The 17,939-nt window shown below is 36.3% G+C and overlaps 1 protein-coding gene across 3 annotated transcripts in view; it reads left to right on the forward strand.

Annotated features, from left to right (window-relative positions):
* DPP10 (dipeptidyl peptidase like 10) overlaps positions 1-17,939 on the forward strand; it is a gene marked incomplete at both ends in the record, with an annotated part of 475,742 nt that overhangs the window by 249,409 nt on the left and 208,394 nt on the right. The window lies entirely within an intron of this gene.

Below are 17,939 nucleotides of genomic sequence, written 5' to 3' on the forward strand. Positions count from 1 at the left end.
GCAGCTGCACTGTCAGCCTGGTTGTGCTTTCTTTGCCACTTATATATATTCTCTATAAATATATATATATATAAATATATATAAATATATATATATATATATAAATATATATATATAAATATAAATAAATATATATAAATATATATATATAAATATAAAATATTTATATTCTATATTTTATTTCCTCTGCAGCCCTGCCATTGACCGTGCTCCAAATTTTATTTTAGGATTGTTTGGGGTCGTGTTGTTTGGCATGTGGGAACTGTGATTGTTTAATCAAGTACCTGGCATTTTCTGTGAGCAGGTTTGTGAATCTGACAGCAAGGGGCAACCTGTCCCTTGAGACAGGCGTGGATCTCCTCGGTGGCTGGGGTACTGCGCAGCCTTGGCTGTTTGTGGCAATACTTTGGGGGACAGTGGTGCTTACCTGCCAGGCAGTCTGCTCCCTGCCTCCCAAAACTGTGCTGCTTTGTGCTTTAGATATTCTCTTGGAAGTGTTTTGGACCTCTCACCTGAGGGGCTGTCTATGACTCCCCTCGGTTGTCTATGACTTTAGTTTGTACCTCTGTGCCCAAGTTCAGCCCCAAAATGAATCAGTTTTTAGCTCGCTCCCATTGCAAGTAAGTATTACTTCTCTCTTGAGAATAAAATTGCATGTAACTTCAGCCATCACTTCTCTCTTTATAAAGTTTTAAGAGAATTGTATTTTCAGAGTTCTCAACTGCTGAAATATTTTTTTTAATGATCTGTTATATTTTAATTAAAAGGTCATATTTGAAGACGGGAGCCTATTTTTTGTATAATGGATCTGCTTCTGGAGTGCCTTTGTTCATTAAAATTTGAAAATTAAAATAGAAAAAATAGACAAGGGAAGTAAAGCATATTATACTATTACTTTCATGTTTGGTTTTGAAGGTAAAACTATGTCAAAGTTATAATTGGATTTTGTCCTCGAAATGGCCTTGCTAGAGTAAGTGCATTGATGTAGGCAGCTCTGGTACTTCTTCCTTTCAGGAATTACTGAGCAGGTTACTGAGCAGGGTGCCACTCCGCTACAACTAAATTATCACACCTAAAAGCAGCATGCCTGTACACTGGAAATACGTAGATGAGAAGTGGAAGCATTATTCTGATACAGACTCTGCAGAGTTGATTTTGCCTTGGAAAGATTTTTACTAAGAAAAATGGCTATATCTGCTAAAACTCTGGACTTAAGCATTTTGGCAACATGGCATCATTGCTAAGCTCTTTTGTTTAAATACTTTTACACACCATTTTATTTATTTTTTTTTTACGAGCTTACAATATGGAGACCTTTTCTAATGGAGACCTTTTCTCCATTAACACTAGTGACAGGACCCGCGGGAACGGGGTTAAGCTGAGGCAGGGGAAATTTAGGCTGGACGTCAGGAGGGGGTTCTTCACAGAGAGGGTGGTTGCACACTGGAACAGGCTCCCCAGGGAAGTGGTCACTGCACCGAGCCTGGCTGAATTTAAGAAGAGATTGGACTGTGCACTTAGTCACATGGTCTGAACTTTTGGGTAGACCTGTGCGGTGTCAAGAGTTGGACTTGATGATCCTTAAGGGTCCCTTCCAACTCAGGATATTCTATGATTCTATGATTCTATGAATATAGCTTTATCTTTGATATATAAAAAGTATTTATATGTCCATTAAATTAGTTTTGCTAAATTAAAAAAAAAAATACACTTCCTCCAGTGGAAGAAATGCAGCATCTGGATAACTTTCCACAGTGGAAAGGCACTTTTCATCCTTGAGTAGTTGTTCTTCATCTGAGTCTACCTTCAGAATGGATAAGCATCTTATCATCCCTTTTGGGGTCCTGGGGGCTTCCCATAAAGAAGTTGTCTTCCACTGCTGTGTTCATCCCTGCATCACTTAAGTTTTCTGCACTGTGATTTAATTACTGATGCCCAGATATGCAGAGCAGCTGAGCATCTTTAACTCCTCAGCTTGGCTTTGTAAATAAAGGATGGCTTTAGCCAGATAGAAGGATTTCCTTGCTGAATTTCATAAAAATAGAAATTAGTATTTTAGCTCAAAAACTATTTTTAGCTAATCCTTATGCTTTCATTTATTTATTTATTTGTTTATTTAAAGGGAGGATGTTCATGTGATACAGGTTTGCATGCTGCTATGTGTAAACAGTAAAGTACAGGAAAATTAAAATGCAGTGCTTTTCATTGCATTTTCACTTGGTTAATTGGAACTGTTTGTACTGGGGTAAAATCATCTCCATTGAAATCAAGAGTCTTAAATCAGGTGCCGTTAAAAGCCTGACCCTGAGAGACTGCTGAGGACTCCAGATCAGGTCCATGCTTTTGCATGATCGTTTCATAACAACTGAGCCCTTATAAAGTACGTTCAATACCAATACAATTACGGAGTAAACAGTGATTGCCTATAAACATGAATTGTTTTACCTCTTGTCTGATGATTATAAATTGAAGCAGCACTGGTGCTGTGGTAGCTCTTTTCTTTCTTTTTTTTTTTTTTTTTATACTTATTTTCCTCGTTTTCTTTCCCTCTCCTTTTTGCTTTCCATTTCCTTTTCCCCTGTCTCTCTCTCTCTCTCTCTTTTAGGGAGTAGTTTTGAATTGTTAAACCCCAAATTTTTAATCCTATTTTAGAAAAAAAAGCATATTTTTTAACACTCTCCTCAAACTCAGTCTGTCGTGATAATATAATTTTTTCTTCCTTGTACCTCTCAAGAATAAAATTTAAAATCAGTTTATAAAATCTTAGACTTCATTTGTGGTTTAGAGAGGAGTCCATGCCCAAACCTGATACATGGCAATAAAAAATGAACTCAAAATTCACATCATTTCAGTCATGTCTTTGATTTACCCTGTGACATCTGGTCAAGGTTGATTGACTATCGGTTATTTAATTTTTTATTTTTATGCTTTGCATCTTAATTTCTAACATTCTGAATTCTGCTTGTTGCTATGGGAAGATGTCATAATCTCATTGGCCTTCCAGGTTTGTTGTGCTGTATGTTAGTTACTCAGATGTTCATTATGTATGCGTAAAGTTACAATAGTGTTTCCCTGTAGGTACTGCAAACTCACATAATGTCCTACCTTCATTCAAAAATACAATACTAGTTCAAAAGAAAGAATTGACAGAAAAGATTCTTTTCTAAAATAGCAAAAAAAAAATTGCATTGATTTTCTTTGATTGGCAGTGCTACTTATTTTTGACAAATCCTTTTTGATGTGAGCTAATACATATTGCAGCAGTAAGTCCCTCAGATTACCAAGTATTTGGAGATGTTGCATACTGTCGTTGCATACTGTTGCATACATCGTATGCTCAAATCATGGTAGAAATACAGAAGGTTATGTATGCACTTCTGCGATAAACTCACAAATTCTGACACCCAAGGAGCCTTTTGGACACATCACAGTGAGCTGATTGTGAGGTCTCTCAAATGTGCTGAAGCATTTTCAAGAACAGGAGTGGTACATCAGTCTTCTTGTAGCAGTTGAAACAATCTTACCAGCTTCATAGTCTTGGAAGATGATTAAAAATATGGCTAAATATTACAAGATACTACTTCTAAAGTGTTTTTTTTTAATTGTTATTATATAATTAAAACCCAGTTTATTGTCAATAAACTAGCTTCACACTACAATATTGTTCATAAATATTTTTACTTAAATTTTACCTAACATTGATCTTTTCAAATAAAGCCCTAAGTGCTTATACTTGTTCAAAATGTTAGAAGTTGTTATTGTCACTGTGAACTTTTGATAAAGTGGAGTGATTTGATTTATCTTTCTTGCTATTAATAGTCACTGTAGGTAACACTGTAGACAGTAAAACAGTCAATGTAGAGAAAATGAGAGTTGTGGAAGGGAAAGGATAGAGTTCCATGGTGTCTGTAAAAAGCCTGTTCTGTAGAAAGGTAAAGATGAGAGAGACTGGAGCTTTTGAAGAAACAAACATAATTCAAACTCTCAATTCTCAGTGTTAGGGGCAACAAAAACAAGAGTAGGTAAGGAAGTGTAGTGACCTACATGGAAAGGAGAATCACATTGCAAACAATATTTACAGCAACAATCTCTACTTGAACTTGCTGTTATACAAAACAGAATAAGAAAAATAATTTTCCTATTCAGTTCAATGCCAATAATGAAGATTCTTTTGAAGAGATGTCTTCAAAAAGCAGTGGCTAAATTCAAAAGGTTTAAGTAGGCATACATGAAGACTGAATCTGGGTGCTATACTGCCAAGCAGCAAGAATTTTGAATTTTTGAGCTACCTGTTTTGTTTGAGATTTGTTTTTCCCCCACAGGGTTTTCCACTGTTTTGTGATAACAAATCTATGACACCAGTTTGAATATAGGCTTAGACAGAAAGCTGACAATTGAGACGGAAGACCTGGAAATAAGGGAAATAAAAGTGGATAAGCACTACACAGTCACATTTTAGAAAGCTCTTCAGGTATAAATTCTTATGTTTCTCTAAAGGAATTTTTTCATACTCTTTCTGAGTAATATATATATTTTTGACCTTGTGTCATCTGTGTTCCCTGGTTACTTGCAGTCAGACTCAGAACCCACTGAAATGGATAAAACGTCTCAGTTTTGGCAATGTTTATGGAATGATTTAGGTAGAATGCAAAATAAACTGAGGGAAAAATAATATAACTGATGTTATGGCTACTGCTGGTGCCCGCATTTCTGTCTAAGTTAGCGTAATGACAATCATTGTTTACTGCCTTGGAGTATGTGCCACAATTTACGGAGCATAATGAAGTTTTACCCATCCTGTGATTATCGTTCAAAAATAGGTATAAAAATAACTGTTGTAATCACAGAAGACAGTGATGCACAGAAGATGTACAATTGGAAATCACATATAATTGAAAATATGATCATTGTTTCTTTAAATACACATTTAAATGTTAGATCTATCTGGTAATATCTATATCTGCCCTTAATTTACCTGTCATTAGCTGGCTGCTCAGGTATAGCTGTCAGGATAGATGTGGGTCATGAAGATACTCTCCTCTGAGATGAGAGTGGCCTTGTAATGCTTTATATTTCTGTAAGAAGGAGTCTTTGGAAACACTGTCACAGAAGAGGGTGTTGCTGGGGAAGTCGAGCTGCACACGGCTGCTTGTGCTGTGTAAGATGAGCGAACTTCCACTTGTTTTTCCTTCTGGCTATCAGGTCAATTCTGACACGGATTTTCAGACGCAGTCTTTTGAGTTGCAATTAGTTTTACCAATGATTTCTTCCATTCATGTGCCTAATTACCCAATGGAGCCTGCAAATCAGCTTGGCTGCAGTCAGAACACAAGTAATTGCACCTTCAATTTAGAGCCCAAGTGGAGCACTAGTGAAGATTTGCAGCCTTAATGCATGGCCATGAAGGAAAGCACTGAGTATTGTTTGTGGGCACTTCCTGATAAAGCAGCTGTAGTCAAGGCATTGATTTGATTCTTCTCCTTTGTCCTATCACAATAGCTTGACTTGTAATCTGAGTAATATGTTCGTCTTTTCTTTGCAACTTTCACGTTAATGCAGTAATTATTGTGTGCCTGGCATATTACAGAACAAGAGCAGATCTCATTCTTTCAAGATTTTATGGCCTTTTCTTGCTTGCTGTGCTTAAATATTTGAAGTTGCAGTCTTAAAATAAATTGCTTGACAATAGTACCATGGGTTTCTTTCATTTTTCACTTGCAGGTTTACCTAAGTGTGCAACTAATAACCTCAGGGAATGCACAGAAAACAGAAAATAAAGCATTCTTATTGCGGTGTCTTGCAGCGCGTTGACTACTGACATGGATATACTCAGAGGGAGGAGGTTAAGGGGAAGGCTGCTGTATTTGTTGGTAGATGCTGAGTAGTATATAGGCAGCTTTTGGGTAAACAGCAATTTTTGATTGCCTCTTTGACAAAGGCACCCAGAAAAATTAATGTATATAGTTCTAGTAGCTTCTTGTTTCAGAAGCTGACATATACAATTACTGGTGGTGCAGCTGTATTTTGCAAAACTTTTCATTATTCTCTTGGATGTTTTCATATGTATAGTTTTTTAATTCATTTTTTCAATTCTTTCTTAAAGAACAATATATATTTTTGTTTGTAGTAAGATGTAAATTCTCTTTATAACTGTACACAGTAACAACACTCGTGCAATAAAGATACCAAATGAAAATGTTGTCCTAGTTTAATTTTGTTGCAAAATCCTGTTTTCATTATGCTTAAAGATTTTATCTAATATGATTATAACACTATGTATATATGTTCCTCTCCTAATGGAAAGAATTGAATTATTCCATAATTTATAATGGGTTATAATGGGTTATTATTAAATATATAATATTATTAATAATGTATCATTTATATTGCAGTATATAAATGGAATAATAACAACAGCTGGTAATTTGCTAAGTCAGAAAAATGACTGTTATAAAATGCCTCACCTACTACCTTTCAATAATATTACATGCAGCTGTTTTGATACATTTTAATTAAGAATAACATCAGCAATATGGATATTTAGTTATAATTATACTGGACTAGAAATTTTAGATACTTTTCCTACGAGATTTATCACCTCAGTTTCTTTCACTGCATCAGGTTGGAACATCATGTGATTAAAATATCATTGTTTTGCAAATGATTCTGTTGTAGATAGGTAGTCTTTTTGAACTGATGAGGCTAATACATTCATTTCAGTTCCAAATGTGTGATAAGCAATCCTTTTTTCCCTTGAAAACTTTGTAGTAAGCATTAAAGGACATAGGACTCTAGGCTACTGACTGTTTTGATTTTCAAAGCTGAGATTTTCTATTGACTAGTTTTCATGAAAACAAATAAAATCACTGAGTATTGTCCCCATTCATCCCAAGAAAAGTCAAGACTAAAAGACTATACACAAAAAAGAATATCTTGGAGTGTTACACAATGTTTTTTTTTTTGCAAGACTTGTGATCACTGTCGCATGTGGATTTGGGGTAGAAATTCCAAGTTTTAAACTTGTTGGTCCATCAGACTAACATCAGAACCAGTTCTGTTAGAACTACTTCTAGAACCCAAACTCCAAAACAACCACTTTATTAGATCCAAAACTCACTCTCTCTCTCTCTGCTAACTGCTGGTGGTGAACTTTGAAAGGATGGAGTTCAGTCTCTAGTTTTATTTGCCCACTCCATGTGCTGTACAACAGCTACTTCAGTAGCTATGTTTTGTTATGTATTTGGAGATGTGGCTGTATGTCTCCATCATCCTCTACTTGTGGATTTGCTTCTTTGGAGGGCCACTGTAGCCAGAAATCACAGGTGCAGTGCGTGTCCTGCTGCTTGCTTTATCACTTGGTGTGTGCCAGGCCAGCTTCAAGAATCTAATTCTTTGGGCTAGTTATTCAAAACTAATTCCATGGAAACATCTAGAGCTGCCTAAAGGTGTAACTTCATCAACTGTAATATAGCTGCTCCCATAAAACTTAATAAATTGTTTACACAAATGAGAGATGGATATAAAGGATTATTCAGTTATTCTACATGGAAAAAGGAGCTTATAATATTATGAGCTGTAGAGAACAGGAAGAGACCTCACAGGTTTCTGAAACATTGCAGACTCAACAGAAAATGCGAAGAGTAATTTCCTGCACAAGATACTACTAGCATTTTTAATAAACTGTGAATTAGCCAAAAAATAATTCATGGCAGACTTCCACAAATTTGAAATGACACTTGTTAATCATTGGCACTTACATGTGAAGAAATCCACACTTACATTTTCCATGAAACATAAAGAGGTAGCCTTTAAAGTATTTTATGTAGGTAGTGTTAGCCATTAAGTTAAGAAGTTTGTAGGAAAAAAGAATGCTGGATTTTTAAATTATCTTAAAATATACTGTTGAAATCAATGAATCCTGTAAAACAGCCAAGAAATTCCTGTTATATATTTTTTTGTTGTTTGTTTGTTTGTTTTTTTTGTTTGTTTGTTTTTTTTTTTGTCTAGTACTGCATCTGCTTGTTAATTGAGTAGAGTATATATAGGGAGATAAGTTGGTTACCCGTAGTCTTTCTATAAATACCTTTTCATAAGCTCTATTCATGTATGTATGTGCATATGAAAAATGTAATGTCATTAGTCCTGTACGGACTTGCATTGCTTTTAAGTGAACTGTGGTCTTGGTTTCATTAGGTGATTATACATACATTATCTCTATATAATATAGTATCCGATCTATGAATCTCCTCCTGTCTAGTCTTCACCCTCTAACTGCATACAGGAAAAAAACATGTCTTTAGTTCTGATGAATCATAATCCTCTGTTTTACATAAAGTTATTTTATTTTTCTGTAAACCAGGTAACTTAATCATGGAGATGAATTTCTAATCAGAGCCCAGTGGAACTGGCCAAATAATTCTGTTTGTTACAGCTTTGCTCAGAGGTATTCATCTAAAGATATGTGTTTTGCCATTCTGCCATTACCTTGGGGAAACTCATCCAACTTTCTACTACCCTGGATCCCCCTAAAGCAGAGGTTACGTTGTTCCCTTTCCTGCCACTGATACTCTTTGGTTTATTTACATTTGGATTTCTTTATTGTAATGTTGCCTTTAAGAATCTATATCTGTATATATATATATATATATATACAATGAGACATTTATATGCGTATGAATATATCTATATCTATATATATCTATACATGCCCACAAAAGATTAAGGCATGCTTGGATTTTAATTACGTGATTACCTGTTTTATTTGCAAGCAAGTTTTGTCTAATCTGAACACAAGTGGAAAAATATTGATGGAAATTTGCGAAATATTCTTTACAAATTTATTCTGTATTTTGATAACTCCTAAATTAATATTATTGACTTTTTTTTTCTTTTTTTTTTTTTTTTTCTTTTTCTTCTTCTTTGTATCCATTCTTTGGGGACTCTTAAATGATATAAAATCAATTGTGTGTATAAACACCTGATCAATAAGAAACTCCAGAAGGCGATTTTGGTTCTTCTGGTCTAACAGTAGTCTTTGTTTAAAGTTAGAATCTTCTGCACAGCTAAGTGTTATAACACTACATATGGATTATACTGGATTCAATTTAAATTATGAAATTATGTAGCATGAATTTAACTTACATTGCTGCAGTATGGTAACCTTTCCTGGTTTCTAACCCTCAGTGAACAGTGATATTATGTTGTCGGACAGATGTTTTCAGTAATGCCAAAATTGACTAAGTCAGTTTTAGAAGTCCTCTGTTATGGAACCTTGAAAATAAAATTGAGAATTAAAAATACATTTAAATGACTTTTTTATTTTTAATTGCAAATCAGGCAAATTGTTGTTTAGCTTCTGGGTAATGAAAGTGACAAATTCCCACAAATGACTGTTATATATATTGAAAGATCTGTAGGTACGTAGCTTGTATAGCCTGTGTTCATCCAATTCCTTATGTCTTTTTTAAAGGTATATTGTTTTACTTGACTTTTTACTTGATTTTTCTTCAAGAGTGGAAGAAATATATTACTATATTGTGACATTTCATTAAAGTTTGGATCAATAGGAATTTGTGAAAATACCTTTTTGGCCATAAATGACCACGTCAGTATTTATGTAGACTTCCTCCCCTATATCACAGACATCTGCAATAAAATCATGTTTGTGTCTGATGCTTTGCCATCTTTTTCTGTCATTGGCATTACTTTGGTAAAATACATTAAGAATTTTGTTTAATTATGGTAAATGAATTGTTACTTTCCTGTAGATACTAATGATGCATGGGCTTACTGGAAATGAACCATTTGTTTTATTTCCATGTAATCTTACAGGCAATCTTCAAGATACAGATATATAGATATAGATATTCAGACAAAAATCTCATTAGCTTCAAGATGAGATTTGTGTGAGGAAGAGAAGATGTAGCACAGTGCAAATATTGGAGCTTTGGTCTGATGGGGATATTGGGAAGGTAGCCCGCAGTCACGCCAGGGTTAGCAGTGATCCTCAGACCCCCAAAGGAGGTGTGACTCTTCTTGACAACTAGCTGTACGGAGGTGAGATTCTCAGGGAATATTGGCTGAGTGTTGCAAATAGACTTAATTAGCCAAGCAGGTGTTCAATTATCCTACTCAGGAACTTACAAAAATCCTCACAGCTGGTTATATGTAACTTTAATGTACACAGGTACTTTTAAGCCTCAACATGCTTACACACATCCTACCAGAACTTTGTGATTCTCCTTAATATTCCAAATATTTCTGCTGAACTGGCTAGAGTGCAGTATTTTTCCTTGTGACACTTAGAAGCAAACTGCAAAAGACCATGAACACAAGATGAAAAGGGAGAAAAACTTTCAAATACTGAGTCACAATGAAGTTGCCTCTGAAGCTGCAATAACTCTATGTGGCATTGTACCTCTTTACAGAAATGTGTTACATTCAACTCAGCTCCCAAAAGTCAAAGCAATTCCCTTGTCTGCTGAAGCTTGTCTCTCCATCATGACTGGTTTTTATTTCAAATACAAACTAGTTTTGCCATCGATTATTATTTTATCCAAGTCTCCATCTGCCACAGCTATTTAGCAGTCCTTATGGACTGCTATATGGACTGACATTCCACTATCTGACTTTTACATATCTTCTAATATTGTGCACCATGAAGCTTGAGAATTCTCTCTTTTTCCCCTTGTTTTTCTATGCTATGAGTGAGGATACTATTGTATGCATAAAAAAGTAGATGGTTATAAATTTTGATTTGTGCAAGTCATGCTGTTTTGATCAGCTGTGCTGATCAAAATTTCCATCTATTTAAAAGTCATCTACTGTGATTAGACCCTGAACAGTGATTTTTGGTAGAATGCTTTAGAGGTTGTGCTCTTACTTGTTTTTTTAGCAATAGCTAACTCATTATGTTTTAGTAAATGTTACAAGGTACACTGCAAAATTGGTTGGAAGGTACGAAATTCCTTCTTAATACTAACCATAATAGTTTCCATAAATGTTTCTGACTGTTTCCATGAGTGGTTGGAAGTAAGGGTGTTGATGTAGCTCTTCTAAAATATCATGCAGTTCATGAATGGTAACTTGCAGTGCCAGGAGAAAAACCTCTGTGCTTAGAACAAAAATGATCAAGGCTGAAAAAAAGCACAAGATGTTTTGCAGAGTTAAGAAAATACATAACCAGTATGGGTCATTGATTTTCCCTTCTCCGAATGACTTATAAGTGCACATTTATTCTTTGAGTTTATTTATTTATTTATGGAGACAGAGGTGGATTTTTGTCGTCTTTGTCTTAGATTGGGATGATTCCACCCCCCCTCCCACCACATTTGGCTCTGCAAGTAGAGAGAAGGGTTTCTCTTACCAGCACACCCCAGAGAAATAAAAACTTGAAGTCAGATTGTTCCCAGAACCAAATCCCATACCTATGCTAAGCAGTATAATTGCTAACAAGCTGCTCTCTTTTTAAAATGCCCATTATCCACAGGGCTGACAGCAAATCATGCATTCCGGTGAAAGTGGCATTTTACAGCACCTCTGAAAGGAAGCTGAAACATTTTGATGAATGAAGATATTGACCAGAGAAAGTAATTGTATGACCATAATCATTCAGACAAGAACTGCAGCAATAGGATCTTATAACACGGCAAATTGTAAAGGGAGCATGAGGGATGAAAATGATAGGTACTTATGCAAATGGGTTGTAACTATCCTGTGCCACTTTGTGGGTCTGTCTTTTAGTCTCTCTTGCTATCTAGGCCATGGGATTACTCAAAAACAGCTGGAAAGGAATGGATGCAATCATTTAATCACAAATTCTAAATGCTTTTTGTAGTAATTTTCCTGCAAATAGTAACACTACAAAATCAAGGCAGGTAGTATTTAATACCAGTTGCAAGACCAGAACTCCAGAAAGTCTGCATGCTTTTTATTGTAAGTATCCTGGGTCTGTCTTTTAAAACACCTGAGATACAACATGAAACTGTTTGTCTATTTAGGTTTATCACCTTTTCTTCATGTTTGGGGAATGTAAATGATAGTGTTTAATGAAGTAGATGCTGGAGGAGTCATTAAGTGATATTGTCGTGATTACATCTAAGCTACAGAATGAACCTCATTCTCATTACTACTGCAAAGCAAATTACATTTGCTTTTCATAGCATAATGCACTTTGCCCCTGAAATTCCTGCCAAAATAAAGGAAAGCTGTGATTTAGAGCTTTCCTCTGTAGGCTTTGTCATGGTGACAGTACAGGAACAGTTTAGGAAAAACAGAAAAAAAAAAAGAAAAAAAGAAAAAAGAAAAAAAAGGAAGACAAAATAAAGACAATTCATCCAAGGCTTCAGAAGATGCTTTGCTAGCACAAAGTAACCGTGGTCCTCTGACTGAAATCTTTTCACTGCCCATTGTACCCCAGCACGTACTGGGGCAACCAGGCAATCACCAGGCACTGCTGCAGCTCAGTGCTGTTGTTTTTTCTGCTCCAAAAACCCACAGTCCAGGGGTAAACACCTATGTGTGCACCTGCATGCTTGTATCACTGAGCGTGGTGAACCTGGTAATGTTCACCTAAGGCTGCACAAATGTCAGCCTCAGCTTTAGCTTTGAGCTGTACCCATAAACATAGCAGAAATAATTAAAACTGTTGGAATTCTTGTTTGTGATTTTTATTGATGGAGACATATTTCTGTGTTTGGGTCATCTCACTGTTTATCAGCTAGGTCAGTCACAGCATGGGGAGGTAGTACTATTAGAATAGCTGTTTAGCAAAACTCCAGCTATCAGAAGGTTTAGTGTCTCCCTAAAAGTTTATTTTTTAATTTCTTGTCCTAACCGGGATGCTGCATTTTAACTAACCTGCGTCTCTGGCAAAAGCCTGGCAGAGGCAATCTTCAGTCCCAAGGCTTCAGCCAGTGCCCTTCAGTGTGACTGCTCCCATCAGTCAGTGTCCTCCTGCTTCTGTCATTAATACTGTGGTAGAAGATGCATTGAATTATGGATTACATAAAAAGTTTTCCAAGAAGTTTGGAAAGTGCTGTTAAGGTAATTCAAAAACCAGACTCATTAATGCATCATGTTAAGGCAGTGTTTTTCTGACGTTTTGTTTTTGCCTTTGTTGTATGCATGCTTGCTGGAAAAAAGTCTTAAAGGCTTTTTATCGTCATTGATTAAGAATAAAACTGTTCAACTTGTTAAGCTTTAACAAGGAAGCTGTGATTTTCTTCTGGTTTTGCTGCTTACAAGAAAGGCTAAGTTTATTCAGGTGCAAATGTCAAAATATTAGAGGCTGTTTCTTTTTTTAAATGTATCTATTAATTTTAACTGATTCTTTTTTTCCCAAATCAATATCCCCAATGCTACTTCAAAGGAAACAGCACACTTAAATAATAAGCACTTTAATTTCTGTGTCAAATGATGAAAGATATTTCTACATGAGATGAATTTAATGGAAATTAAATGAATCTTATTATTTCTATTGTAATAGGACATTGGGTTATATCTTCTTGTTAGACTCAGGTGTAACATCCATTATGAAGGTTATTTAGTTATTTATTTTAAAGATAAAACATATATGTCAGACTCCATATTTTGTGAAAAATAGAGACTATCTCCTCAGAATTGTTGGATGAGGTTACTCAGAAAGATTAGTCAGAAATTGGAACAGGTTACCCAGGGAAGTGGTGGTGTCACCATCCCTGTGGGTGTTCAGGGAAAGGTTGGACATTGTGCTTAGGGACATGGTTTAGTGGGTGACGTTGCTGGTAGGGTGATGGTTGGACCAGATGATCTTTAGGGTCTTTTCCAACCTTAATGATTCTGTAAAATAGTTTGAAATTCAAAGCCACATCCTGCTAGGACTTTACAGATTTTCATGCTTGCAGCGAATCAGTTCATCATCAGTCAGTAAATTGTGTTATATTTAGAAAGCAACCTAGTAGAGGCGAAAGAAAAACACTTCTGCATATTTGATTTTTATTTGCCTTTTGTGTTTTCTGGATGAAATTTTCTAGCACTTAGCATTCGGCAGGAATAGGCCAAAAGCATTTTGACCTACAACATCGGTGTACTTTTCTTGTGCATGAACTAGAATAGATATTTTGTTTTGCAGATGTGTTTTAGTAAGGTATTACTCAATCACAAACTACCTTCAGAAATATATATTACTTAAGGATTGTTTTTGGCAACAATGCAATTAAATGTCTCATGAAAAAGGTACTTTAAATAAATAATGAGAATGCTTGCAATTGTATTACGCTTTAGGCAGCCATTTTCTGATTCATTAGAGTTAGATTGTAAAATCTATAATAACATTATAGATAGTATTACATGTAAAACATCATCTTCAGAAGTTGATATTTTTTCAAACCACTTTAATATAAGAGCCTTTTAAGAAGATTAGATCCTTAAATCTCCATCTGCATGTTCTCCATCTGCCAGTTAGCTGTTAGTTATGGGAAAACTTTACAATGTCAGAAGCTTCTCATTGTACAGCTTCTTAGATATTTCCTCTTGAATGCCTCTATCTTACCAAAAAATCACAGCTTCTGTCTTGGCAATGATTTAGGGTCTAAAAAGCTGTTTAAGTTCCTTTTGTTTATATCATTCAAAAAGCAGTGCAAGGCCAAATATATCTTATTTATTTAACAACTTATTGTATTTTTAAACTTTATAGGTTGTTCTCAAAGAGTTGCATTGCTTAACATCAAGAAAGTTGATCAAAGATGTCCTTAATATTGATTATATTATGAGTTTCCATTACTATAGTAATTTTCTGATGTTTCATCAAATCTTTTTTGTGTGTGCATTATCTTCACAAAGGTCTTACAGAATGTTGTCTTACCATAATGTCATCCTCATTAATAACTTTTAATAAATTGGAATTAATCAATTTTGCCAAGTTATTAAAACCAATTTATCTCTTATCTCATCTTAGAGATAAGTCTTTCTCTTTATGCCAGTTTCCAGTGTTTTCAGCTAGCAAACTAGTTTCTAGCTGGAAACCTGCCTTCTTTCTCACTGTGGGTATGAGTAAGCTCTGTGTGCTATTTGATCTTTTCCTTTCAAAAATTTGTAGAAGTATTTAAAGTGGACATTTATTTTTAGAAACTGAATGATATTCACATCTTCAGAGAAGAACCTTCTGAATAATAAAGACTTTGTACAATTTTTAGAGGCTTCGGTACAGAGGACATTCATCAACTTGTCCAGCTTCTGTCATTTTAATTCAATACTTTGCAGTAGCCTCTCACAATTCTCAGGGAATAACTACTGCTGTTTCACCACAGCTTACTTATACAAACTACAAGTTCTTCTTTTACAATTGGACTCTGTTAAATGTCATAACAATAAGACTTATACTGTTTTCTTTAGGATAAGTCCTAATTTTCTAGACTGTACTATGAATATCGAAATAATTCTTGAGTGAAAATAATAGATTGGATCTCAATTTATGTCAAGACCTTAGAGATTTTGCAATGGGATCTGGGAACTGTCTTGGGATCCATTCAAACCTCATAGCCAAGGGATCACAAAACTGCGTGTGTATGATGCTGATATACACCTTTGAAGACCCACTCTCTATAAGGCTATTCAGGAATAGGCAACAATAATTAGTGTTTAACAAGATGGAAGTGAATCAGAAGATGAAGAAAATGAGGGGAGCAGGCAGGTCTGTCAGGGGTTTGGAAACAGGGGCAATGTATGTAGAGAAAGGAGATGGATGCCATAGATTCCTACTTGAACCATTTTTATTTCTTTTTTCCCCCCTTTCTGTGAAAAACAGGTAGTTGTGAATTCAGGAAGCAAAATATCGTCCCAAGGATGTGTTGTTGGTCAACAGTTATCAAACTTCTCCTGTATGGCTGTGTGGTGATCCCCAGGAAAGCTGTGCATGCTGACATTCAGTCTGAGGGTGCTGCTTGCTAGCACTGTACTGCACTGTCCTCAGTAATTTCCTACTGTGTGCTGTAATTCAACATTATTCATCTATTACCTGCTTGATATCAACACAATCATTACACATTTGTGTAATGATTTAAAAAAATAAATTACAAGTAGTATTTTAACTACCTGGAGGGAGGGCCTGAGAGGAGCTGGGGGTTATTTACCATTAGGCCTCAGTTGGCTTTAGCTGTGGAGATGATAATGTCACATGAGGGAGCTGACTCTGTGACCTAGAGTTTAAATTGGGTAGATGGGCTGACTGCTTTTCTTCTCTGGTGAGGTGAAAATTCTCTAAAATGAGCAAGCTCAGCCAGGCCTACACCAGACAGGTGAAAGGAGCCTGGTGGCCATTTCAGGGCAGGAGAAAAATCACACAATGGGTGGGATTGGAAGGCACCTCTGAATGTCATCTAGTCCAACCCCTCTGCCAAACAGGATCACCTGGAGCACATTGTGCAGGATGGCATTCAGGCAGGTTTTGAATATCTCCAGAGAATGAAACTCCACAACCTCTCTAGGCAATTCCTGCCAGTGCTCTGTCACCCTCACAGTAATGAAATGCCGTCTCATATTCAACCAGAACTTCTTGTGCTTCAGTTTGTGCCTGTTGCCTCTTGTCCGGTCACTGGGCACAACTGAAAAGAGACCAGCTCCATCCTCTTGGCACTCTCCCCTTAGATATGTATATACATTGACAACGTCTCCCCTCAGTCTTCTCTTTACCAGGTTAAACAAGCCCAGCTCTCTTGTATGACAGGTGCTGCAGTCCTCTAATCAGCTTTGTAGCCCTCCTCTGGACTCGCCTCAGTAGTTTCATGTCCCTCTTTTGGTGGGGAGCCCAGAACTGGACACAATACTCCAGGTGGGGTCTCACCAGGGCAGAGTAGAGGGGGACTGTCACCTCCCTTGACCTGCTAGCAACACTATTTTGAATGCATCCCAGGATACCATCAGCCTTCTTGGCCACAAGGGTACATTGCTGACTCATGACCCCCAGGTCCCTCTTGCATTTCCTTGACAGGGGTTGCACTGGGTTGAGGGCTTCTGCAAGACTTCCTCTGTGGGTTTGCTTGAAGACTGCAAAGAGCAATTTCCCTTGAAGTTCCTTGAAAAGAGAACCAGGGAGAAAAACTGTTTTGCGCAGGTAGAAGTGTACTGTTGAGGGGTTCAAAATCACGACACTGTTAAACGTGCTGTTCTGGGTGGTATGTTGTTTAGAAGTGGTGTATTCTAAACAAAAAAGTATAAGAACATGTCATTTTCTGTTGTAAAAACAGCTCAATTTCTCACTCATATATAATTTGGAAAACACAAATGAAATAATCCATTTGTGACAAAGTGTTAATATCTTTTTGAAAGCTTATGAAACATAGCAGGAGATGCCTTCCTTCAGGTTAGTCCTCCCTGCAGAAGGTGGCTGAGGTGGAAGAGCTACCCTATCCATTTCGCTTACAGAAAGGGGAAAGATAAAATGGTATATTGTTATGTGCTTGTGAGAGTAACAAACCCAGATCAAATAGGAGAGACTCCAAGTAATCTTTCATCTTTCTTGGGGGTCCCTCCCTATGTATTTGGTGGCAGCTGTCTCACAGAGCTTTGTTGATGCAGGTCCAGGTCATGGGGAGGGGGAGAGATTGTATGTGGCCTTACTTTCAAAACCACGTGCGGGAGCTAAATTTCACATTTTTTACTCCACCTGGTATTCAGTGGAGCTTGGTTAAAAGTTGTGCTGCATTCATGTAATGTAAATCAGCTTTGTAAATAGGCTCAAATAATATCTTCAGAGATGTTTCTTTTCACAGAGAGTGTTATCACAGCAGTTTAATTTTCAGATGATAGTGGTATATATGGGTAAATGTGGCAGAGAGAGTGGATATAGATAGAAAAAATACTTACTGTGGGAGCAAATTAGGATCATGTGAGACAATTGTCTTATTGTTTTTGTCATTCTGTTGTAGGATGCTAACCTGTTGTTTGGTCTAAAATTGTACTGT

Source organism: Netta rufina (assembly GCF_964035555.1).
Source record: "Netta rufina genome assembly, chromosome: 6".
NCBI lineage: Eukaryota > Metazoa > Chordata > Aves > Anseriformes > Anatidae > Netta > Netta rufina.